This window comes from Rattus rattus, chromosome 5, assembly GCF_011064425.1.
Source record: "Rattus rattus isolate New Zealand chromosome 5, Rrattus_CSIRO_v1, whole genome shotgun sequence".
NCBI classification, from domain to species: domain Eukaryota; kingdom Metazoa; phylum Chordata; class Mammalia; order Rodentia; family Muridae; genus Rattus; species Rattus rattus.
The window spans coordinates 55,346,784-55,372,968 of NC_046158.1; the positions used below are offsets into that span (position 1 = coordinate 55,346,784).

At 41.9% G+C, this 26,185-nt stretch overlaps 1 pseudogene; it reads left to right on the top strand.

The window, feature by feature from the left end:
- Positions 1-25,937, top strand: part of LOC116900842 — a 69,589-nt pseudogene extending 43,652 nt beyond the window's left edge.
- Positions 25,938-26,185: the final 248 nt, after the last annotated feature.

Consider the following 26,185-nt stretch of genomic DNA (forward strand, 5'->3'; position numbering starts at 1 on the left):
AACCACTGTGCAAAGATCTCTCTTCAGGACGACTGAAGCGCAGGGCCATCGAGGAGGCTTTATATGTCTGAGATGTCAGAAGCCTTGATGCCATGTAGTCGGGGAAAAGCTTAGTCACACACTCCATATTCACATTCTAGGGAGAGGGAAGAGTTGTCCATTATTTTGGCTCCTTTTGGTCCTTGAATCTGAGGCATGGGGAACAGTGGTGGATTTGTATACAAAGTTGTAACCATTAATTTCTAAGTTTCCTTTTGTAAAGATGTATTTACGCATATGCCTGTGGGGTTGGGGTGGGGATGTGTACATGAATACAGCCGCCCATAGGGACCAGAAAATGGTGTTAGATCCCCTAGAGCTGGAGTGATAGGTAGGTGTGAGATGGGGTACTGGGAATTGAACTCAGGTCCTCTGTAAGGGCAGTCCATGTTCTTAACCAATGAGACATGTTTCCAGTTTTGAATCTCTAAACAGTCTATTCCCTATCTTAGCTTCCTTCTTTTCCGGGTATGGAAGAAAACAACGTCACTACCATCCCCCCTGAGAATCTTCTGTGCATATATTCTCCACAGAGCTTTGTTGCTGATCCGATTAAAATAGAGGACTTAGTGTCTTTCTCTTCCCATCACTTTTTGATTGCCTGAAAGGAGCAAAGACCATGATGTCTCCCCATGGAACTGAAGAGTCATGAGGTCAGGTGTACATGGAGGAACATTTAACAGTGGACAGTGGATCTCAGGCTTGGCTTTATCTTTACTCCTCTTCACTCACTGGCTTCTAAAACCAGGATCAAGACTTTTCTCTTCTCTATGTACTCTTATTTGTCACTTCCCCTCCACTTTGAGGGCTCTTGCCTTGGTCAAGACTGTCAAACCCCAGTATCACTGTAGGGGTCAGCGTGTCTTGATGGAATCTGGACTTCTAACAATCTGAATTTGCCTCCTGTATTGTATTATGGCTGGTGAGTTTCCCTTAATGTCTTCATTGTTTCACTCTTCTATAAAAACCTACCACAATTTCCCTCCGTTTACCATAGTCCAAGAAAGGCCATTGCTTGATTTCTAGGCTGCAGTTTATCTACAAAACTTTGTCCTACTAGTTTCAGAAAGACGTTTTTGAATTGTTTGCCTTGTTTGCCCTCATTAGTTACACTAACTCTTGCCTTTGAATTTACGCCGCACCTCTTGCAGCTACCGTCAGCCCCCGTACTTCTCCTTCTGGAAGCAATTTTACTCATTTCTCAAGCCCCTCTGTTATCTGTTTCTGTTGAAGGTGATCCAAATTGATTCATGAACATATTTAAAGGTACCCAGGTGATTTTAATGTGTGTCAAAGTTTGTTTTAATCGGTGATGGTTCACTTTATCTGTACTATAACTTTGTACTTGACTGCCTTTGGTCCGACGTGGGTAGTTATTTTCTTATGGTTCTCATTTACAGGGTAATTTCCAAAAATAAAGAAAACGAGTTTGGGGATGATCAAAATAGACACTGTTGGATTGCAGCCAGATCCCTTAGTGTCCCTACTGCTAATGCTCTCTCGATGATCCATTTTGTTACTCAGAACACTTTCAGTGCCAAATGGTGGGTTTGTTATCCAAACCAATTTTCCAACAAATGTCAAAACAACTTGGTATCCTACGCTTTAACTCAGTTCTGACATTAAGTTTGCAGAGTTACTTCAGACCCTAAAGGTTAAGTGCTACAACCATACTGCAGGTGCGAATTGCATGACTGTGTAACTATAAACAATCCTCTTTTCCTGTTCAAGAAGTCAGGAAGCGCATATACTTCTGTTACTCACCTTACTTGGGTTCTTGCCACACAGAAGCACTAGGAATAGACAGAAGCAAACAGGGTAGAAATATAGGCAAAGCTTTAAGGGGTGGGAGGATGGGTAGCTTGCAAATGGAAGACCGTTGGTACTGAAAACCCAGAATGGACGTGTCCAGGAAGAAGCAAGCCTTCGTTGGCCTGGGTAGGAGAACAGTTATTCTCTTGCTTGAAGGACCTCAGAGCTTAAGAGCAAAGGAGCATAGAAAAGGCTCTGAATTCTGCTACTGCTCAAAATGGCGGGGGCGGGGCGGGGGGCAGAAGAGCAGATCTTAAAGGCAGTCAGCACAAAGTAGCTCAGACAGCTGTTAGTATAGCCTGCAGTCAGAGGACTTATCCGTAACGAGGCTACAGAGAACCTGAATAAGGCGTCTTTCAGGAGTGTGGCTTCCCTAAGCAGTGATCTCTATGTCAGGGAGGGGCAATCCCAGCTAGGGGGTTCTTAGGTTTTATAGTAACACTCAGGTATATTATAAAGGATACAAACGAACAGAGACACTGGGAAGGTACGCAGGGGGATACATGGGTGTTAGGAAAATAAAACAAACTGATTGAGTAGCCTCAGGTGAGTTATTATAAAATAATGAAGATGCTTCTCTCATGAAGCACTCATGGAATCCCATGGGATTTAGGCCAAGTGTGGCAGCATGTGGATGCAACATCAGCTCCTTAAGAGGCTGAGGCAGGAGAATCATAAGCTCTAGTCTTGCCTGTTACACAGTGGGGCTCAGGCCCCAACAATTTAGTAGGAATTTGTCTCAAAATAAAAACACAAATAGCAAATAACTGTAGATCTAGTTCAATAGAGGAATACTAACTCAACTAGCATAGCAAGGTCTTAGGTTCAATCTCTGGGCATGTGTGTGTGTGTGCGCACACACACACACACACACACACACACAGAGAGAGAGAGAGAGAGAGAGAGAGAGAGAGAGAGACAGACAGACAGACAGACAGAGAGACAGAGAGACAGAGACAGAGAGACAGAGAGACAGAGACGTGTGCAAGGCTTTAGAAACTCTCTCCTAGGAATTGAGAACAAAGACTAAATAAATATATACTTCTCATATCCTTACCTCTCTACCCCATCTCAGGGGAATTATGAGCAGCTGAAGACCAAGTCACCCCTAGGGTGGCGGCTTGAGTAATAATGACCCAATGGGTTCACCATATATTTGAATATTTAGTCCCCAGTTGGTGGAACTGTTTGGGCAGGATTAGAACGTGTGGTTTTATTGGAGGAGATGGTCACTGGGGTGGCTCATGCCTGTATATGTTCTTTGGCCAACTCTGGGCTCCTTGTCTAATATTCCAGAAAACGAAAGTCTAGCTATTTTGCTTTGCCCAGAGACAAATGTCTTGAAGGAAATTTAGAGTTCCCTGTAGAACCAGGCTGGGGTCACCATTCCCAGGACTTGGTGAGAAACTGTTTTTGGCTTGCCTTCCTCTTCTGCTTCTCCCCTGCCTCACCTCATTTCTCCTGAGAGCGCTGTCTGAGTAAATCACTTGCTCATAAACCCTTACTTCAGAATTGGCCTCTTGGGAACCGAAGATCTTATCTCTCCTACGAAGCACAATAGTGAGTACATACACAATTCAATGAAATTTATTAGAGTGGGGATTCTAAAAATAAATAGAAATACAACTTAACAAAGTGCGAGTTGAAGGTACTGAACGGAAACGTAATACACTCAGGGCTTCTCTACAGAATTACATATGCATTCTTAAATGCAACTTAAAAAATCCTGGACATACTCAAATCTCAGTTGAGTTGGAAATAATGGACTTGGTAAAACTTTATCAGCAATGCTTTTTTAAAAAATATCTGTGGTATAGTTTAGTGTCAACTGTAGTGTGAAGGCAACTGCCAGTAAGTATCACAACCGATTGACACAGCAGAAAACTGGGCATCGAATCTCACATGCTAGGATGTTGATAGGGATAATAAACACACGCAGAAACACACACACACACACACACACACACACACACACACACACACACCCCACTGCAATGTGTGTAAAGATCTCGATTGGCATTGAGACTCTAGAATCAGGCAATAAGACTTCATTTCATAAATGGAGTAAGTTGTTCACTGAGCCTAGCCGAAGTTAGTTTTATAGATGGTGACAGAGCTGGAAGACAAAAGGCAGAGAAGAAACACCAAATCGGTCATTTTAAAATTACTCTTTTGTAAGATGGGGACAGGAAGTGAAAAAAAACCAGGAAAATAATTGGTCAAAATCAGGTTACCCCAAGGGCATTTTGATTTTCTTTTTCTTTTTTGGCGAAGATTAAAGCAGAGGAAAGTTCATTACCATGTTAATTGAAATTGGCCAGTTTAGAAAATGCGCTTGCTACCTCTTGTTCCTGAAGGTCAGAAGACAATTAAGTTGTAGTTTGTCAGCATGGAGCTTCAGCATAGGCGACTCCATTTTAACTTTTAGCCTACTTTTGAGAGGCTCTTCTTTTTACAACAAAAATCACCTCTTATAAATTTATTTTACAGGAATTTTTTTTCCCCTGAGCTCAACTTCCAAATGAGTACAGAGAGATGAAAACAAATGGGTAATGTTGGTCTCTTTTCATTCCACTCCGAAGTGTAGATAAAGACCACAGGGGTCTAGTGCTTCAGGTACAAAGGGTAGACTGTCATAGTATGAACTGGCCATTGTTTGTTTGTCTGTGTGTGTCTCTCTCTCTCCCTCCCTCCCTCCCTCCTTCTGTCCCCTCTCTCATTTCCTCCTTCTCTTCCTTCCTTTCTTCCTTCCTCCCTCCTTCCTTCCCTCCCTCTTTCTGTCTCCCCCTCTCCCTCCCTCCCTGCCCCCCCCTTTTCTCTCTCAAAACCTGGAGCTGCCTCTAGCCCTGCCCTCTCTTCTTCCCCTCTGCTCTGTCATGTACCAGAGTTGATAAAGACTTCAGGCATTTTAGGTTCAGCTTCCTGTTCTTTTGGGTTCACCCCAGAAAATGTTAGGAAGACTGGAGGTCACAAGGGGTGTGATGTGTCTGTCTACCTCATTATGGCGTCGGTGACAGGAACTACATCTCTCCTGCTGCTTCTGCTCTTACTCCCACCGGACTTACCTGTGCCTTTGGTCCAGCTCCCACCAGGCAATTCAAGGCTAATGACAGTCCTGGTGTCCTGCAGCCCTACTATGTGCCCTGCTTGGTAGATTTAGGGTAGGGTAAAGAGGAGATGAAAAGATGAAATGGGAGAATGTGGGGCTCAGAGGTTGCCATCCTTCCGTGAGACTGCCGCGGCTTAAGAAAGGGGTCAGTGTTTGATTTCCTAGCTGTATGTCTCCTAAGTCAGTTTCACTGTGAGCAGAGCAGTGGATGGTTATACAGAGATAACAAAGGGAGACGTCAACTGCCAAGCCGTCTACTCTGCCCTCAGAAGGACAAGAATATACTAAGTGTGTAGATTCCTCACTGGCTGAATCAGTGAGGAGAAAGGAGGTGAGCCTTGAGTTCTCTCTCCATCCGCAGAGCAAGCTCAGTGGCTACAGGGACAACTACAGGAAGAAGCTAGCAGGGGATGCTGATGTAGGGAGAAGATGGCTCAAGTTGGGTCTACTATGTAAAGAGACCATCCAGGGCCCTCTGAACTGATATATTCTGGACACTTGCTACCTGGAGGACAACTGCTGGTAGTTGGTGTTATGCACACCCATGACGTCAGCCAACAGAGGATTCTAGGACAAAAAGAAGTCGGGTCAAATGCTTGTTCTGTTCTTTCCCATCAATTCCACCTCCATGGAGTAAAGGAGCTAAGCTTTTGATGAGGATGGAGATGGGAGCAGACGTTTACTGTCCCTTTAGCTGTCACGTGCAAGACTAGAAGGGTTCCAGATTTTTCTTTCAGATCAGGGAATATCTGCATGCATACAACGAAGCATCTTGAAGATGAGAATCATTTCCAAACACAAAATCAGTTTATACTTCACACATATCACACACACACACACACACACACACACACTCTCTCTCTCTCTCTCTCTCTCTCTCTCTCTCTCTCTCTCTCTCTCTCTCTCTCACACACTCACACACATGGCCTGGACGTAACTTCACACAATATTTAGTGCACATAGTAACTGTGCACTTTGACCCGCTGTAATGGAAAAAGTGTGCAATCTACTACCTTTGGCATCTTGTTGGCCATATTTAGAAAAAAAAAAAACAGCTTTTGGGATGCTTTAAATTTCTGATTTTCTGATTAGAGATTCTAAATGTGCAACCCGACTACATGATTTTTTTGGAGTAGAGGAAGAGGATCAGGCCAGTTCTCTTACATCACCCGTGTCACCTGCTTGGACTGTGTAAGATTATAAGATTGGTACCCAGCTGACAAATTATCACACGCCCGTTGCATCTGCCTGCTGTGGGTGGAAAAGCACAAATTCCACAATCAAGTAATTAGAAAATTTAAATTATTTCTGATTAACATGCCACTAAGTTCCCATGGCTCAGCTAGAAGTGTGGCTCTTTTACTTGCTGCTACAGGGGGTGGGGGGAAACTGACAGAAACAACCTAAGAGAAGCTAAGTTTGGGGGTCACAGTTCTCGAGGGTCTAGTCTGTCAGGGCAGGAGGAGGTGGTGGCCCGAGTATCTGTTAGCTGGCTCCTTTGTATCCTCTGTGGCAGGCAGAGAGGGAGGAAGGCCGCTGCTCAGTTCGCTTCCTTTTTATGTAGGTCTACACCTCAGCTTACGTCATGACGCTGTCTACGTTTAGGGCGGGTCTTCTCCCTTCAGTGAAGTTGCTGTAGAATTGCTCAGAGGTTTGCTTCATGGCGGTTTTCCACCCCATTAAGTTGACAATCAAGATTATTGATTACCCTTAAACCACCAGATCATCCGCGATGGAGTTCTCCGGGTAGCATGCATGGGCCCGGGGCCTGGAGTTTTTTGTTTTTTGTTTTTTTTTTTCCCTATCATCCTTAATGTCTCCGCTTTTGATTCCTTCTCAGAGTCAGGCTTAGCATTTCTGCTTTCACCTCCTGTTTTCTTTTTCTGGAATCTAGAGTGGAAGGGTAAAGAGATCAATTTATTCAACTCTGTATAACGGTACGGTTCATTGACCACTATTATATCATGCGGAATATGAGTGTGGCCCTATATACTGTCATCTAATGACGGATTAGTGGTACTTAGGCGGTTTGAAGCTGTATTACACACACACCCAGCACCGTGCTTTGTGGTATGATGTGATTGCTCTGCTTTGACTATTTGACTTGTGAGAAGCCTTTGTGAACACTCGCCTGTCCCCATTCCCCAGCTGATGACTTCACTTTATTTGGTATTCAATATGGATGACTGAAAGAATTTCCTTCACACAGTCACAGTCTTCTGGCTTTGCTTACTGCTCTCCCGTCTTACCCCCGAAGTAGCAAACGATAGGGGCCCCTTTGTTGCCACAAAAAAATGTAAATCACTTCCATTTTTGGCTGTTTGAGGTAAAGCAAAACAAAAATCCCCGAATTCCCACTAGATGGTGCTATTAGAATGCGAACGACTTAATTTATCTTCCCGTCATGTCTATCTCCATAAAAATCTTCATTTTGAAATCCATCTCAGCATGTTATTTTGGCTTGTCAAGCAGGTCTGCTTCCTGCTGAACTAATGGATTGGGATGATGTAGTATTTAGGGAAAAGATTACCCAATGTTTCCCAAGAGTACCCAAAGGACTCTAGGTAAAACAGCCAAGAGACGTTTTATCCGCTCCTGATTGTAACCAATTCCTACCTGACGTTTTTGGTATCTCTCCCCTTCTCCATGGACGTGTAGGGGAGAGCCCACAGAGATAATATTTTAGAGCCGAGGGAGAGGCTCCGGGTATGGCTTCTCCTAGCCCTGTGTGCTGATTGAGGAAGCTAATGCCCTCAGCAGATCGTTGATCATTAACAGCTAACTCATCAGCGACGATTTATCCAGCGGCTTTCAAAGTGCAGTTTCTGGAGCAGCAGCAGCATTTGAGATTCCTTAGAACTGTACATTCTCCTGCTTCTCCCAAAACTCCCCGAGTTGGAAATTCTGGGGCTGGACCACTGCAACCTGCACTTTCACCAGGCTGGCAGGTAGATCTGTTTGTTGTTCAGAAACCGCAAACAGGGTCTTAGGGCTTTCCTCCTCACTAACCTCACCTATACTGTTTGAACTGACATCACTCTTGAAAGCCCTTAAAGAACAGCCTCAAAGGCGAACAGGTGGGTGGGGTATTTGAACGCCAGTGTGCCCTCCTTGTCCTATCAAGAGGGCTGCCTCTGCCATTTTATTCTGAGTGTCACCTCGGAGCACAGCCTCCATTGCAGAGGACTCCTTGAACCCGTGTCTAGTGTGTAAATGAGGAGGACGCTGTGATTAGTCATTCCCGGTTCTTTAGGAAGGGAAGAGTGTAATGCTCAGGAAAGCCGCCAGGTGGCAGCCTGGTTCCTAAACCGTTCCGCTATTACTGAAAGGCACGATCTGACTGTTCTCTGTAGTCAAAGAAAGGCAATCCAACAGCAGTAGTCATTTATTGACTAGGCTGTTTGTCTTTTTCTCTACTGCAGCATGAGTCAGAGCCCACGGAGGGAAAAAGAGAGGGGAACGACCTACTGATTAATGGGTCAGAACGCTCCTGCGTAAGACCGTGAGCCACTCCTGCCCCCGTTTCACAGAATGTCGGATGTAGGGAAGCTACAACGGTGGTGAACACCAGTTAAATACCCAGTGACGCGGGCTCAGTCAATCAGTGCAAACAGTTATCTGGAATCCGTCTGTCTTCTGTCCTTCGATGAGCCATGTACCCATGGGGGAGTGCTGGCATCCTCTGATACCCAGACAGCTGCAGATATAGTCCCCGGACATCAGTATGAGACGAAATCTCCTCAGGTGATTCCAGTGGCAGGCAGCTCTGGGACCACTTTCCTCACACACATTGGAATTAAATGCACTGACAATGTGGCTTCAATGGAGAAACTGCTGTCTCATATCGTAGTGTAAATTTGATAGCAGAATATGTTGTCACGGTCAGTTCCGGTATTAGCAATGGGTAGGGTTTGTTATGTGATGGAAAGTGTCCACGCCCTTCCACCAACCATCTCTTCTTCCTCCCTTTTATTTCTTTGGTTCTCTTTTTCCTTCTTTTTCTGTTTTTTGAAGCTAAGAACACACACCTAAAATTGAAGGTATTTCTACTTCCTGGAGGGAAATTCTGATGGAAACCACAGTGTTCTATACTAAGGCACAAAGACCAGGCCTTTGGCCATGTGTTGTCAGGGGCCCTTCAGCTACATGCCCCATTTTAAAGGCTGTGTCAGTCAAACGTTAAGCTTAGTGCCCATGTGAGGGAAGTTGCCCATATTGGTCAGGCAGAATGAAAACATTTACCCGGACAACCCTGAAATCATTCAGCAGTTTGAAATTTTTCTGTAAGAAAAGGATTTTTGTTTTGTACTAAACAAGGTTTATGAAACCCAAAATATGGATTTTTTTTTTAAAAAATATTTGTTCCAGAAAACCATACATGTTCCCACATAAAAAGGTAGCATATTAGTAAGACCTGGAAGGAAATCTAGTTGCAACATATAACATACGAAATGTGATAAAATGTAGTGTAAAAGGACACACGATACAAGGGTGAATTCTTGGCACCCAAGGGGGAGGGGTACAAGCCTGCAGGAACTCCAGCTTGTGGTCCTTCTCAACGTCTGTCCAAGTATCACTTCTTGAAATGTAAATATTACTGTAAGAAGCAACTCGGTAGGTCCTTGCAACATTAAACCTATCAAGTTTTCCCCTATACACGGAGATTAGCCAAGGACACTGAGAGGCTTGAGGCTAGAAAGCCCAAAGAAAGAAGGCTGGGGAAAGAAATGTGTAGTGTGGATTGGGAGTGAAAGGGCCCTTCTTCTTTGACACTACAGTTGGCTAGGCCCTAACCATGGACAATTTAACTTGGTTCGTTTGTTGAGTTTATGCTCTTTTTTCCACAAGATTCTCCCTCTGCCCCTTACATGGTACCCCATAGAGAACAACAAAAGCTACAGAGAAGTTAAGGTGTCTCACATTGTCTCACGAGATTCCCTAGATTCTAGAGGCTTCTCTACTGTGGACGTGTCCAAGGCAGCAGGGTTTCTTACTAAGCTGAACCTCTTGCCACTCAAACCAGCTGTGTTGAGGAAGGTGCAAGCTTTTGAGATTTCGGTTTAGATTTAGTTTGTGTTCAAAATAGCACGCACGGCATCCTGAGTGTTGTCAAGCACTTGTGACTGCGAGACAGAGAAGTCCGATCTGTATTGGAGTCAGTCCGCCATTTATTTGGTAAGTCTCTGCGCCTACGGCACTGCAGACTGCTAGACAGCAGTACGCGTCTGTCTGCAAACAAACATAATCAATTCAAAGCAAAAACTTTCTTCTCAGAGACTCTTCTCTCTCGTTGGTTTGTGAAAATAGTCGAGCAGTTGCTTTCCGCCCATCCTATTAAAGGACCTGCGTCAGGGAACACTGAGGCGGTAGCAGGCTTAGTCACCCTGCTGGGAGAAAGGGATGAATAATTTTCTTCTTCTTACATCTACCAACTCTCTCTTTTCAAAATAGATCCTCCACTACAGAAAGGAGCTACGGCAGACACGTTTTCTTAACAGTTTACCTTTTTCATAGCTTCGTCATTAAATCAAATGGTACATTTACCCGCGTTGTTCCTCATAAAATTGGAATTGCTTCGTGACTTCTCAAGTGCTTACAGTCCCCACGTCAGAAGATGCGGATTTTTTTGCGACCCTATGAGCGCTTTCTGCCTTCCTGTTAGCTGTTTTCTCTCAAGTCCTGGTTATTAGGCCACTAAACCGCCTCCACCTGAAACATTGTCTTACTCGTGCTCTGGGACGCTATTTGTCAAATGATTTCAGAATCACATTTTCTGGTTGCCGTGAGAGCGAAGCCTGGAGCCCGGCCCGTAAAGGATGGCGCTGGTAAATGTTTTCATCAGACAGAATCGCTTTGTGAGAATTCGGGTTTCTAATAAAATTAATTTGAGAAAATCAATGGCTCCGTGAATTTAAAAGGGCCGCCATCATTCCAAGGTAACGGTTTCCGAAGCTTAGTATGTCCTTCAAAAGATTATTGCTAAAATTTCCTTTTTCTCCCTTCCAGGGCAGTTTTTCCCCTTCCAGGTCATGACGAATTACACTGCTCGTACTAGCCAGAATTACATCATCCTGGTACGTTCCCCACTTCTCTTACACTCAGGGGAGTTGATAATCTGCGATGTTACAGGAGTATACACACACAGCAGTGGCTTATTAAAAAAGTTAACTTACTACTATTATTTCCTTTCCTTGGCAAAAGAGAATATTTTGTTCCTACATTGACAACTTCTAAATATTAAAAAGTGAGTAGTTAGTTCTGATAGACATTTCTTCAGAAATCTGTCAAATTAGAACACATCTTACTACTAAAGTCATTTTGTGATCACAAGTAACAAACTTTTCTTCTTGCTCTGTCTCTTTTTTTTCCTTAGTTTTCTTTTTCCTTCCTTCCTTTTTTTCTTTCTTTCTTCCTTTTTTTTGAGACCGAGTTTTCTGACAACGAAGACTCCATGGAGAAACTCTGTACTTTTACTATTTCATATACAGAGCCTACTTTACACGCTCAGTCTGCTTTCTTATAGAACCCAGGACCACCAGCCCAGGGACGGCACCACCCATAATTGGCTTGTCCCTCCCCCATAAACCACTAAATCAGAAAATGCCCTATACACTTGCCTACAGACAGATCCTGCGAAGGCATCTCAGTTGAGGATCACTCCTCTCTGATCACTCTAGCTTGTGTCATGTTGCCTTAAAACTAACCTGTACAACATCAAAGAACAAAAAGAGTCAACAACCCTTGTCCTATACCAGCGAACACATCTCTAAATTTGTATGTCTAGACTCATAGATTAGGATAGCTCCCAGACATCATCGGAGGATTTTCTTTGTGTAGTGGGTGGTAGTTAAAACAGAAACTCACAACTAATCAAAAGGCAGAGAATCTGTGTATGTGCAGTGCTTGGTCACAAATGAGGCATCTAAGTCTCTCTTTTCCCTAAGGCTCAGGCCATTGCAGAAGGGAAGGGTACAAATAGAATAGGTGCCAGAAGTCAGAGAGGACCAGAGCAAATGATGTCTTCTGGACATGCTGTTAGGTCAGGACTGTGACGTTAACAAGGCCTGTGTAAGTTAACATGACAGCATAGAGGATGGAGATGCTCACAGACACCCATCTCCTAGCCAAGGAGTTATGAATGGTTGATGGTTTCTGAGGACAAAGAGTCATTCTTTAAGGGTTTGTTCCTTGGTGGGTTGAACACATGTCAGTGGGTAGCCCCACACTAATGAGGATACGAACAGCACAAATTAGACCTGGTGATATATGAAGATATATGAAGTTAGGAAGGGATGAGTGGATGGAAACGCATCTGGTATGAGTTAGGGGAAGGAATGGAATCACCATGTTTAACAAAGCGTCATGTGCATGTATGGAATTCTCGAAAAGTAAACTAGTATCTAAAATATCTCTCTTTTCATGGACTTGCTTTCTAGTAAAGGGAAGCCAATCTTAAACTTATTAACTATATCTATCAATATTATCTATGTATATTTATATATCTAGATGCATATAAATATATAATAACTATGTTATATATTTACATAGTCTACAGGAGCATCAGAGATGATGTCTAGAAAATAGGAGAATAGGATGCGATGGCTGAGGAAGGTTCCATCCTTTAAGAAAGGACAGTTGCAGAGAAGCGGCTCACAAAGAAGATGGACAAGTTAGAGGTACTGGGACAAGTGAGTTGTAGGAGGGAAATATATGGAAGAAGATGAGTACAAATCAAGGGTGTTTAGTAAGGTTCACTCTATAGGGTCAGGTTGGCTGTGTCTAATTCTGAGTCCTTCTCTGGTATGGGAAAGAGTGAGGAGGACACTGTCCAAGGGAAGTTTGTGTCTGGCTTTCAGGCAGAAAGGGAAAGGGTGTGGAGGAGTAGTATTTTCTGCATTTGACACTTCTTAATGGCCTTTGGTTCAGAAGATGTTTTATGCCTATGCATCATATCTGGTGTTTATAGGATGATTCCCTTCAGTTTCCATCATAAACAGGGAAGGTAGACTAGACTTCATTTAGAAAGTAAAATTCGCCAAAGCCCTGACAAAGAAATGTTGGTCAGGGGAACAGAAATCACAATGCAAAACTGCTTTGGCACCACTCAGGAGGTAGGTCAGGGAGGCAAGGGGGGGTGGCTTTTATTAGGACTTTGCCTTAGGGGTTTTGAGGCATCTTAGGATTTCCGTCAAAGCATGTTAAGATTGACCTTTTGAAACATCGCTGGCTGATCATACATTCTTTATATTGTTACTGAGCAATGTTATAGGAGGATACATTTTGTATAGGTGGAGAGGTCATAAGTTAGCACAATGTTTGGAAGTGAAATATATACAAGGAATTTCACGGAGAAATGTTCTACTCCTTGGGCTACAAAATATTGATGCTATCTCAGAAATATATTAGTTCTAAAGGAGTGTCTATGAATTCTGTTTCTGCCGGAACTTCCCACATTGGGGCAGGTATGTGCTCTGTGACTGGAGCTGGGTGACTCTTGGTAGATGGACTCTGATTTTAAGGGGTAGGATCCTGTATACACATGCTATGTACATTAATGTGATTCTCTAAGGTCCGATTTCTTATGTGAACAACCCAGCTACATTTCTCATCCCTATGTTAGATTGTATGTCAGCTTCTGAAACTATAAAATAATGAACGAATGGTTTCTCTCTCAGTGGACTCACCACCTGATGGAAGTGTAATGGAGTCCTATGTTACTTCTACTAGATGACAGGAAACAGAAACATAGCTATCCCACTACATTTTCTTTGACTGAGCTACAATTACTGGTGTGTGTGTGTGTGTGTGTGTGTGTGTGTGTGTGTGTGTGTGTGAACTACATAGGCATGTGCAGGTCAGATGATAACTTTGGGAATCACTCTTTGCCTTTCTACCTTTCTGGAGACAGGCTCTCTTCACAGCTGCCTAAACCAGCCTGACTGGCTTGGAATTTTCAGAATATTCTTACTCTACCTCCCAATTATAGCACTGGCTTGTGGTACTGCATACAGTTTTGTTTTTACATGGGTCCTAGTGATCCAAACTCACGTTGTTGAATCTGAATGGCAAATGCTTTTATCCACTGAGTTATCTCTCCAGCTTGCATTGACCCATTTTTTCTCTTATTTTTACTCCCTTTCTTTTCTTCATTTTTCTTTTAGAAATATAATATAATATAATATACTATAATATACCCCCTGGACTTTCCTGGGAACTCCAAGAAGTATGTTCTCTTAAAATATCTTCTCACACAATTCTTAGGTTATTTATCCATTTTTGAGACAGCTCTCAGGTAGCCCAGGCTGAGTTTCTGGGTCAAGCTGACCTTGAACTCTGGATCCTCATGAATGCTGGGATTACAGGAGTACCACACCATGCCCTGCTGTACTTAACCTATTACATAGTTAATATGTAAATGGAAGGGGTAACTGACGATATTTAGTGGCATTTCTCAATTGAAGGCAGGATGTTTGAACAGACGCACACAGAAACACACACACACACAGACACAGACACAGACACACACACACACACACACACACACACACACACACACACACAGAGAGAGAGAGAGAGAGAGAGAGAGAGAGAGAGAGAGAGAGAAGCAACATTTTGCACCATGCATTTTTCTCATTCAATCTATTTTCTATTTTCAAATAAATACGAAGAGTTCTGCTCGAGTATACTGAGACGTCATTTTTTTCGCTCACAATAGTAAAAAAAAACAAACGCACACACACACACCCACACACACACACACACACACACACACACACACACACACACACACACACACACACCCACCCAAAACCCAAACCCTGGAATTTTTATGCTTGAGATTGTTTAGAATACACGGAAACACTGTTCTTTTAAAATGGCTGGCTCTGCTATGAGGTTTATTTCATAGCTAGATTGCTCGTTTTAATTCCAGCTATGGTAACATAATATTTTTGTCACCTGGTAACTGTTTAGTGGCTTGTTGTCTGTCGGATCGGAATCATTAATCTGAGATTTACAAAATACACTGGCCTCACCAAGAACTCTTGGATACATGAATCACATGGAGAGCAGTAATTAATACCCTTGCTGCACATCTCAGCAGATGCCAAGTGGTAATTGTGCCCAGTGACAGCCATTTGGTGGGTGGTCCGAAGGTGGTGTTCTTTTAAGATGAATTGACATACAGCTAGGAAGCTTGCTTCCTAAAGGAGCAAGGAAATTAAGGACCTCCTGCTTTATATGCCCTACCAGCACTACTGCTTTCTACATGCCCAGTGGTAGTGTGAATTTTCCTCATATCCTCGATAAGGCAAATCACAGTGGTTTAATTCCCACAATGCACTTACAACAGAGGCTTCCCACTGGGTACTTACTTTGTCTCTCCCCTCCTACTTTGAGTACCTCAAGACTGAATAAATATGTGCTTGTGCTTTTCGATGTTGACTACCAACGTTCCTGGCACTAGTTACCCTGTCATTAGGTGCTCGGTAAATGAATGATGGAAAAGGTTGTACGTGAACACGCAGTACCTACGAACTAACTGTAATAAAGGCATAAGCTTCTTAAGTGCTTCCCAGATGCAGGCTGGGATGTTATACACCAACATGATGTTTTCTAGATGCACGCATTTTCCTGCTAGACAAGAGTTGTCTAGCAGTGTTATGCACAGAGAATGGGTTCAATAATATTTTATTCATTTTAATTAGTTAATTAATATGTTATTTTATACATCAATTACACAATTAATATATTTTATATTTTTATTAATCATATTGTTCATTTTTATTTACTTCATTTATTTTAATTTATATAAATATAAAAATAAAACAAAAATAAAATAAAAATAATTAGAAAGTCCCTCCCATCTTTCTCCTTTCATCCACTTTCAGGTGCTGTCCCTCCAATTATTTCCATCTCTTTCCTCACTACTTATGAAAATTTGGACTCCTTTTCTTTGGTTATTATTGTTATACACACCACACACACACACACACACACACACACACACATGCAAATGCATGCATATAGAGATATGGACTACTGAGTTTGTTTAATGTAGCTTGTGTGTATATGAGTTCAAGGCTGGCCATTTTGTATTGTGTAACCAAGGAGGGAGCCCATCCCTGACAGAGAATAATTCTCCTCTCTCAGCATCACTAGTTGCCTAAAGTTTCTTTGTTTAGGAGTAGGACTCTGAGATTTCTACCTTCTGCATTAGTGTGTCTACTAATATTGTCATTGTTTGGATCTAGTCAAGGCAGCCATATTGTTGAGGCTTCCTGGGGGTAGCTTTCTTGTCATTTCTAGCAGACACAGACTTCCTGATCCTCTGGCTTTCATAGTCTTCCCGCCCTCCTTTCTGTGATGTTCCCTGAGTTTTAGGCGCAGGGTTGTGTTGTAAATATATTTGCCGGGGTTGGGATCCCCATGGTCCATCGGCCTTTTCACTTTGATCTATTGTGGTTTTCTGCAAGGTTCTCAGTTTGCTCTAAAGAGAAGTTTCTTTGATGAGGGGAGAGAGCTACATCTCAGATGGTTGGAGTGGCATGTATTCATGTTTGGCTTTTATACTCTTCTTCCTCCTTTTTATTTGCAATATTCTTCAAGCCTTCAGGAGCTCACGTAACTGTCCTCTATATGTTGGCTGCTAATGACACCAAAGAGGAGTGAAATACATCCTTCTGCTTCTAGCTTGTTCAGGAAAAAAGAACTTGCTAAGTATTTCCTATAGTTTAGATCTTGGTCTCGAGCCTGTGGTAGCACTGGGAGGTGAGGCAGCTGTTAGAAGACATGGCCTCCTGGAAGGAAGTTTGATGAGTGGAGAATGCACTTGGTGTGATGCCCTTCTTTTCCTCCCTGCCACATGCTTTCAAAATGTCTACCCAACCAAAGCCATCTAGCCATGGCTATGAAAAGCACATCTTTGAAACCGAGAGTTCAAACATCCTTCTCTTCTTTATAGGTTGAGTATTGCAACAGTTTTTCCAAACTGCTAGAGTGTCGCCTCACAGTAAGCTAATGCAGTTTCTCCTTTTGTCATCAAAATGGGCTTATGCATAAGAAATGAAAGACATTTCTTTGATTTTACTAAGTATTTTTTTTCTAATAAGAAAAGTACTTATCTATACGAGTATATCTGGAGTTAGGTGATGATTAATGAGGAAGCTATCTTTGATTAACCTATCAATTAAAGCACTCTAAAAATTCTTAGTCAAAATGATGGTTAACCAGGCTGCAAAGAAAAAGAGGCAGACAGAAGCATTGGGGACTTTATGCCTTGTACCTGGCTTTTCTCCTTTGATCTATCAATAATTGATGTGTTTGGTTTCAGCTTCCCTGTGAATAGGATCACCTCATTCTGTTGCTGGTTTAGTGTCTCTGTACAGTGCACGGTCTCTCCTACATTTGCACATACATGTAAATAAGCTTGGGACCTGGAAATCCCCTTTAGCAAGCAGACACCTCCCTCGTGCTATGCTTTCCAATTGAATTTGGTTTAATTTCCGAATAAAAACATATCTGCACTAATCAGATTTAGTAATTTATTTAAAATATGAAATGCATATGTTCAAAACAGGTTATTAAAGTAAATTACATCATCAATGCTTGGTTTATTTGCTTTTGGCGCTTGGGATTGAACCCCTAGGTTTTCTGCATCCTAAGCACACAGACTACCTCTGAGCAACATCTCTGGCCCCGTTTCATCAATCTGAAAGTAGACTTTCACAGCTATTCATTTAATGCTTTTGGCGTTTCTAAGCATCGAGCTAAGGCTACTCCCTTTGAGTTATAATACAGATCTCCTGTAATTTGGGCAATTTTATTCATTCATCAGGATTAAAGACAATTTTCTAATTATGGAATAAACAGTGCTTTGAAACATAACAAACACAAAGAGCTATGTTAGTACCATAGCTGTGTGGTATGTCTAAACATTTTTATGACAGAAAGCACATATCTGTATTTTGTGTAAGGAAACACTTAGCAGACCTGTTATTAAGCAGATATAATTTGCTAATTTTCACTCTGAGAAGACGCCTTTCATAACACTCATGCCTAACATATATTTACCTTGGGTTCATTAGAAAGGAGATCAGAAGTGATCAAACTGACAGTCTGTGTTCACGTGTTCTAATGAGTGGCCTTGGCGAACGGCTTCTCAAGCCACGATCCACTTCCTACTACTTATTTTCTTGGATTGAAGCCTATCAGTTTGATGGAAATTGGCAGGCCTGCCTGAAATGAGGCATTTGAAGGTTTTTTTTTTTTTAGGAGTAAAACCTAAAATTCAGTTGGGAAACCCGAGAGGATTATATTTAGCAATGCTAGTAAGTAGCAGTATTTGGATTGGATTAATGGATGACAGAACGAGAAAGCTATCAGTCCTACAAATTACCATGTGGAAGGGAGTAGGAGGGGGTGAGTCACTGGAATCTTACTTTCATGATAGGCAGGTTAGCTGAGGAAGAAAAGTGTTACATATATGTATGAAATTTCTTAGATTTCTAATATGAAAGGCAAAAGAGACTATAGCATGCCCAGCCCTGAATGGGGCACATATTTCATTGTGGAGGAGAAGTGGGCACAGCGTAAGAATCACAGGGGTGGATGGCTACAGGAAAACGGGGTTTCCGGACCACCCAGGGCAGTTGCACCTATGAGCTATGGGGATTTTAACAACATGAACGAGACCTGTGCAAGCTCCAGCGAGATAAATATACATCAGCTGAGAGGAGGCCCCCATCACATATACAGCAGAGGACTGCCGGGGGTGTGTTCAGTCAGAGAAGATGCACCTAACCCTCAAGAGACTGGAGGTGCCAGGGAGTGGGGAGGTCTGGTAGGGTGGGGTGTGGGGTGGGAACATCCTCGTGGAGACTGGGGTTGGGGGGAGGAGGTATGGGATGTGGAACAGTCAGAGGGTAGACCTGGAGGGGGATAAAATCTGAATTGTTAAAAAAAGATTAAAACAAACAAACAAACAAACAAACAAAATCAAAACATCCCACTGTGGAAAAGGCAACGACCACGAGGAGTCATTCCTAGCCTAGAGCTGTGGGCAATTGGAAGCGCAGGGAAAAGGAGAAGTCAGGTGGTTTTAAGGATGCAGTGCCTGATAGCCTGGGAGCCACACGTCCAAGAGTATATGGATGTAAGAGTTGGATTTGAGTTATAAAAACAAGAGTATACAATGTTGGAAGGGTTTGGAAGCATAAGGAAGGGGAGATGAATATCATCAAAGTACAATGTACAAAATTCTCAGAGAATTAACAGTAGTTATTTTTATAGCTGTTCTAGCACAATACGAAGATTCAAGAAATCTCTGTTGCATTAATGTGGGAATGACTAGCCTTAGATAGAAAGAGGAGGTTAGCTTCACCTCGCCACAGATAGCTGTGAATCATATATAAAAGAAACCATTTCTGAAATAAATGGTTTAAAACAGAAAGGAAACTAACTTATTTGGGTCCTCTTACAACCAATATTGCCAGGGTTTGAATTCAAATGTATGGCACAGTGTAGTGGCATGCTCATTAAAGATACACATGTGTTCATTTTATAATGATTTAAAAGAACTTTCTGCATTTAAGACCTTTTTGTTTTATATTTTTGTTAGAACACAGACTCGAAGGGAAGGGCCATCTTTGTGGGCCTGTCTAACAATTAGAGCGGCCACATGGAGTCGGGTATGAAAGGGTTAAAGAAGAACAAATATTGGAAACAGCTTTTGTATGAGCAAACCGCAGGCAGCTGCTGCATTGCAAGGTAAGCAAGGCTGTGCCCCTTGTCCCACAGTACTTACAGAAGACAGAGCTAAAAGGATAGAGAAAATTACGGAGGCAGGGTGTGTGTGTGTGTGTGTGTGTGTGTGTGTGTGTGTGTGTGCGTGAGAGAGAGAGAGAGAGAGAGAGAGAGAGAGAGAGAGAGAGAGAGAGAGAGAGAGAGAGAGAGATAGGGTGAGAGAGAACGTGCCTGTGTGAGAGAGATAAAGAGGGTTTCATTTGTGTGTGTGTGTGTGTGTGTGTGTGTGTGTGTGTGTGAGAGAGAGAGAGAGAGAATGAGAGAGAGAATGAGAGAGAAAGTGTGTGTGTGTGTGTGTGTGTGTGTGTGTGTGTGTGTGTGTGTGTGTGTGTGTGTGTGTGTGTGTGTGTGTGTGAGCTGGAGACTCCTGGGGAATATTCCCACAGGTATTTCCTCTGGCTGATAGTCTCTGTGTTTACATTCTTGAGACAGTGTAAACAACCTCCATGTTGCAGAAAAGAGCAACAGAGTTTAATTTTTACAGCTCAGAGATGCACAGAGTGGTGGAGCACGCCCTCAATCCTAGCAGCAAGAAGGCGGAAGTGAGAGGATATCAACTTCCCAGCCTGAGCTACCTAAGATCCCGTCTCACCCACCCTTCCCTTTTCCCCATAAAAGAACTTGGCTCAGAATCATCTTAAGCCCGGAAACCATCAGCTAGAAATTAGCTTTATAGTTAAACCAGAGTGAAAGAGAAGTGGAAAATGAGATGCGCTCCTCTTGTCGAACGCCATAGTTTTAGCTGAAAACAGGAACCTTTATTCCTAGAAGAAAGAGTCAGAGAGGAACTAGGGATAAGGCATATCAAGGCCCGACCAATCGCTGTAGTGTGTGACAGTTAATAGATGGCTTTTTCTTCAAGCGTGCCGCCGCACTGGCTAGGCCACCAGAATCAGAAAAGGTGCTCCAGGCAAAAGGATGAGTTTGTTCATTAAAGCCCCGTGCACCTCTGTATGAAAAAGCCTCCCAGGGCAGGAGCTGTGGGTATATTTGTTACCCTTCAGGGGCACGAATAATGACTGAAGAAATGGATTGGGGATAAAGCGGTATTTCCCAAGGAAATCACCATCATTTTGGCAAGGTAGTACTGCTCTTACAATAGAGAGGCTGTGCTTGAGAAATACATGCTTATGGTCGTTGACTCCTTCCTTCACCTTCCAAGGGGAATTTCTTGGCTGCCATTTCCTGATTCCGAGGCTGCAGAGACACAGGTCAGGACCCTGGGTAGAGATGCAGCAGAATGTGGTTCCTTCCAAAAATGCTTTTCCCTCCTACTCAGGTAGGAGGCTGTGTGAGAAGTGTTTGGGAACATACAGGTGAACGATTTATGGGATATATTATTTTCAAGTCGTGAGACTTAAGAGAAAGTTTCATTCACAAAAGATTATATGAAAAAGAAGACCCTCTTGAGCTTTTCATTTTATTTCTGGCTCCTGTTTTTTTTTCTGTCTCTTTAAGACATTTTATTAAACATAGATCATTCTTTGAATGGTATGTTTCACCCTTTCGGTGTGCCGAGATAAGAGTTAAGACTGAAGTAAAAGATATCGTTTATTTTATCTGAAGACCTTACTATCTTACCTGTTTCCAAAGGGTTTTGAGGTTTTGGGAAATCATTAAGCAGCCTAGATGGCCAGCTATATGATGCAAGGTAAAGTTATGGAAAAAAAAAACTCATTTAAAATCCCTTACCTTTCCCAGTTTTCCAGGGTGTATTTTTTTTCTCCCATTTTTATTTTACTCCTTGAGGTAAGCAGTGATTGGCTAATAATTCATAAAAAGCAAAACAAATAAAACAGTGCATCAATCATGTGACTTACTCCTCTAACATATTCACATTAATATACATTTAGTTTTCTGATAAATGGATGAGTGTAGAATCATAGCTGAGTTTTGAAGTGAGGTTGAGTAGAAGTGAACAGAGGTCCAAGCAGAACTCTTCTGTTTATCGTTCAGAGATCGACATCACAGAAACTCTAAGAAGGCACATGAAAACAACCCCTGACGTGGAGTTTGTTTGTTTGTTGGATTAAATTGAAGACCTGTCCTATGGTTTCCTTAGGTGTAGTTTGTTATAAATGCCACAACTCTTAAGGAATATGAGAAAGGCTGGGAAGGAATCACCATTTGATAAAAACCTGTTTTTGTAGGATGGATTTTAAAAATTCACCCCATGTTTCTAAAAACATGACAATTATTTATTAAAACGTGATAGACGAGAGGACTGTGTGATGGTCTTTCGTCATTTATTTTCCACGAGCAGTTCTTCTTCTGTATTTGACGAATGAGTACAAACATCTACAGATTGACATATTTTCCCAGAGCAATCAACAGTGGAGTTAATGATCTCTAGTGATGATTATTTTTCTTTTTTCTTTCTTTCTTCTTTTTTTTTTTTTTTTTTTTGCCTTAATACCAGAGCATAATGAAACTCAACAGCAGACTCTTTTTTTGAATGGCAAGCCCAGTTTAAGGGCTGGGTCTGGTTGAAAGCCCTGGAGAGATGTTCTGTTTATAGAAGGTTTCCTTCCATTAGAACTGCCTGACCCTCATGTGACCTACATGTGGTCTCGCTTAGCCTTTATGTGCCACAGGATAGCCTGCTTCAGCCTGGCCACGAATACAAAAGTCACAAATCTTTGATTCGATAGCAAAAAGCCCAATTATCTTGTCACCATTTCACACGAACGAGACAGAAGCCCCACAAGGACAATGGTGATTTTCCACAAGATGGCACTGACTGGTCTTTGTGCAAAGAACAGAAACATAGCATTCCCTGGCTCCCATACTGAATGTGACAAAACGCTGCCCTTGTCAGGTTAAGACTTGTGAAATCTGTGTCGCGCTTGCTTCCTCTGCCGCAGGCCCAGTTCTCAAGAACAATTAGCCATATTTTCGTCGCTGAGGAAAAACCCCGCGTATATAGCACAGTGTTCTATATAATGTCTTCCTCTAAAGAGTCCCAAGTATTTTGCCGCCGCCGTTATTTAATTAACCTCACACTATGCCTCTGAGGGAGGGAAAGGGGATTACCGTGTATCCTATTTATCACAGTGAATTTAAATAATTTGTTGATATCAGTCAGAGGGGGAAATGGTGGCGCTGGAATGAGACATTTGTTGAGGTTTAGTCCAAGGCCCCTAATTATTATGCTAAGTTGATTTTCCGTGGAGAGCGATATTTATAAATTCAGAGAAAAGATCCTATTTATATTTTATATTTACAACACAGTGCTTTTCACATTTTAATTAGAGTGCTTAAGTACTTTAGTTCTCCAGGTTATGATTTAAGAATACTGGGGAGAGGTTTTTTTTTTTTTTTTTCCTTAATGCCGACTCCCAGGCTCCCATCTTTAGATAGTCTGCTCTCCCTGGTTCAGGAAAGGGCTTAGGCGTTGAGTATTTTAAATATTTTAACCACTGAGATGGTTGTGAGACAGGTGGCCCTTCCCACACTTGGAGATCCTGCTTTATCACCCTCCAGTGCTGTGCCGCTAAGAGAGAGAAACAGACCCAATTTGGGGAAATCAAAGTCATCTAATTTCTTTGGAGAAAGATATTCAATATTACATTAAAAGCTTGAAATATCACACTTTTCTCTGATGTTTGAAGGGTAAATCCTTAGGTGTAAATTATTATGCTTTATTCATAAGTTTTATTTAAAAATCAGTTAACAAATTTCAGGCATAATTATTTTTAAATCACACTTTCAGAAGCATCACTAATGATTTAGTTTTTTAAAAAAAAGTTTTATGGTGTATGGCTTGAGGTAATGGGATCTTCGCTCTCCAGTCTTGATTTTAAGGCTGTAAGAGACCCTAAGAATAGTCAGGGGCCAGCTAAAAGTTATTTCATTTCTAGAAGCATAAACTTCATCTTCTCTTTCCCTGAAATAAAAACTAACACGAATCTTTGTATTCGTTTTTACCTTTTGAATTCCCTTGGACTGATACCATGGCTTGAAGGTATTTCCCAAGTTTCATCCATCAATAGCTTACCCCCCAAGTACATATAAGCATAGACTTGAGACTTTGGGAGAGACTAGATCAAATCATTGGCTATCAGGGTTAGATAAGGCCAGACTCCATGCTAGGACAGGAGGGCCTTGTCAAATAAGGAAGAGACTTGTCCCAGGGGAGCATAAAGCTATATCCAAAGGTAGGATTCCTTCTTGGCACTAACCCTGACTCCTCTTTTTCCTGAGGGCTGGGATCAAAGGCATCTACTATTACTTCTGGCTCCTTCTAACTTTTAAAAAAGACACATCGCTTTACGTTTTAGTGGAATGTCTGGCTATGTGTCCCAAGTGGGTCTGGGACCTCCATTCTTCTGCCTCAGCCCCAGCCCCAGCCGTGCTCACGATGTTCAGCTGTTCTTGGATTTTTAAGGAAACCCATTCACGTGTGTGAGGTCAGGTTTTTTGTCTTTTCACACCGAAGTTTTGGGAAAACTCCATACTGTTCGTTGTTTATTTCTTGGCTTTTTAAAGCGTGCATTTGGTGTTGTGCAAAAGTATTAGCTTCATTTCACATTAACATAAGTAACTTCCAAAGCCTTATCAAGAGAACTGAAAGGATCTTGGCTTTCAAGCAATCGAGCCATTTCTGCAAGTAACTGAGTGCGTATTATTACTGTGAAGATATGAAAATTAGTCAAACCCCTTTCCTCCTATTGGCTTGCCTCTTCTAGCCTTACTGAGATGATTTGTGCTGGGTCTTATTGTAACTTGTTCTGCCATTTTTTGGTGGAGATCCCTGGGAGGTCTGCTCTTTCTGTGAGGGCAAATAATTGGAGGAGGAGATGGGAGGTGGGAGGAGGGGAAACTGCAGGTGAGTGTAATGTATAAAAGAAGGGTTTGAAAAATGAAAAGAAATGAGTCAATCAGTCAACTGCAACTTAAAGAATATTCTAGAAAGGAGGTTCTATATAATTTCTTAGTTATTGCCTTCCTTCTCTTTGTCTGCTATTGGGGGTTTTCTTTCAATAATCAACTTCTATTTTTATGCATATACATTTGTATGTATATACATGTGTATACATGTACATATGTATATGTAAATTCAGTAGTATTGGATTGAATGGAAAAATACTTGACATTTTTGGGATAAGGGCCATAAATTAAAATACCTTTTATATTATATATTTTGAAGGTCATGTATATCTGTGCAATAGGCAGTTTATTTGCTCCTTGTTTGCTTCTATTTAAATTAGAAACTTCTCTTCAGAATAAAAATTCATTTATTACCCCTCCCACCAAATGAGAGCACAGATGCTAGCCTGTTGGCTTTGTCTTATACGATGATAATCTTTACCATGTTATGGTGCAGTAAGATGACCCTCTCCCGAAGTGAAAAGATTGGTACTATGAGGTCCCCGGAACCTTCCAGCCTTTAGAACCATGCGCTAAATAAACTTCTGCTTATTCTAAGTTATCTCAGCTCAGTTTCCTTTCCATAGCAAATGTCAATCATCTGAGACAACAACCCAAATTAGCTTCTACAATCCTTTAGTGAAGTGGCCAATTTGCTGGAACCACAGAGCCGGAAGATGCCACATTCTATAGAGGTATAAGACGATGATAGGATTCTGTAGGGTTTTTCAGGCAAACGGTAGGATCCCACAGACTTGCATGAGGAGTGAGAGGCTTCTGCTTTGCTCCACATCATGATTTGACAACCACATGAACAGAAATATACTTCCTACTTCTAAACCTGGGGGTGCAAGAGAAGTCCTGGCACGCTTCTCTGACAGTAGTTCTACCACATAGAAGCTGCATTCCTGTGACCCCCATATCCTTTTGGGTTCCAGGCAGTATTTAGCTTCTCAACGCCAAGCAGTTTGTTAACTATACAGTGACATCTTGCTTTAATGTGGTTTCTTTGGTGACCAGTGAACATAGGTATTAGATATAATTAACATTTATATGTTTCTCTTCAGATAGCTTATGCATATGATTGGCCTCTTTTCCCACTGGGGTCATTTCTTCCATAGCAATTGGATAAATTATGAGTACATTGTAGTTGATATTTGCAAGAATGATGTGTGTTTGTATAAATCTTTGGCGTTTTCAGAAATGGCAAAAAAGATACTCTCCTGTTGTGTTTACTGTTTTTCAGCTTGTGTGGCAGACAACCGATCCATCATCACTCAGAACCGTCATTCTTAGCGGGAACTAAGGACTGTTTATTACCACTCACCGAACAGTATTAAGTTCCAGCTTTAAATTTACGCTTCAGGTATTAGGCTTCAAAGATTATAAGGAGAGCATAGGATATAAAGTATCACTAGCTGATAGATGGATACATTTTAAAAAGAGAAGAGAAACGCACCTTTTCCTGGTTTTATATCGACAAAAGATAACCCATTTCTCATTGAAACTTCATGAATCCTCTGGTTAAGAACACTGAGAAATATAAAGACAACC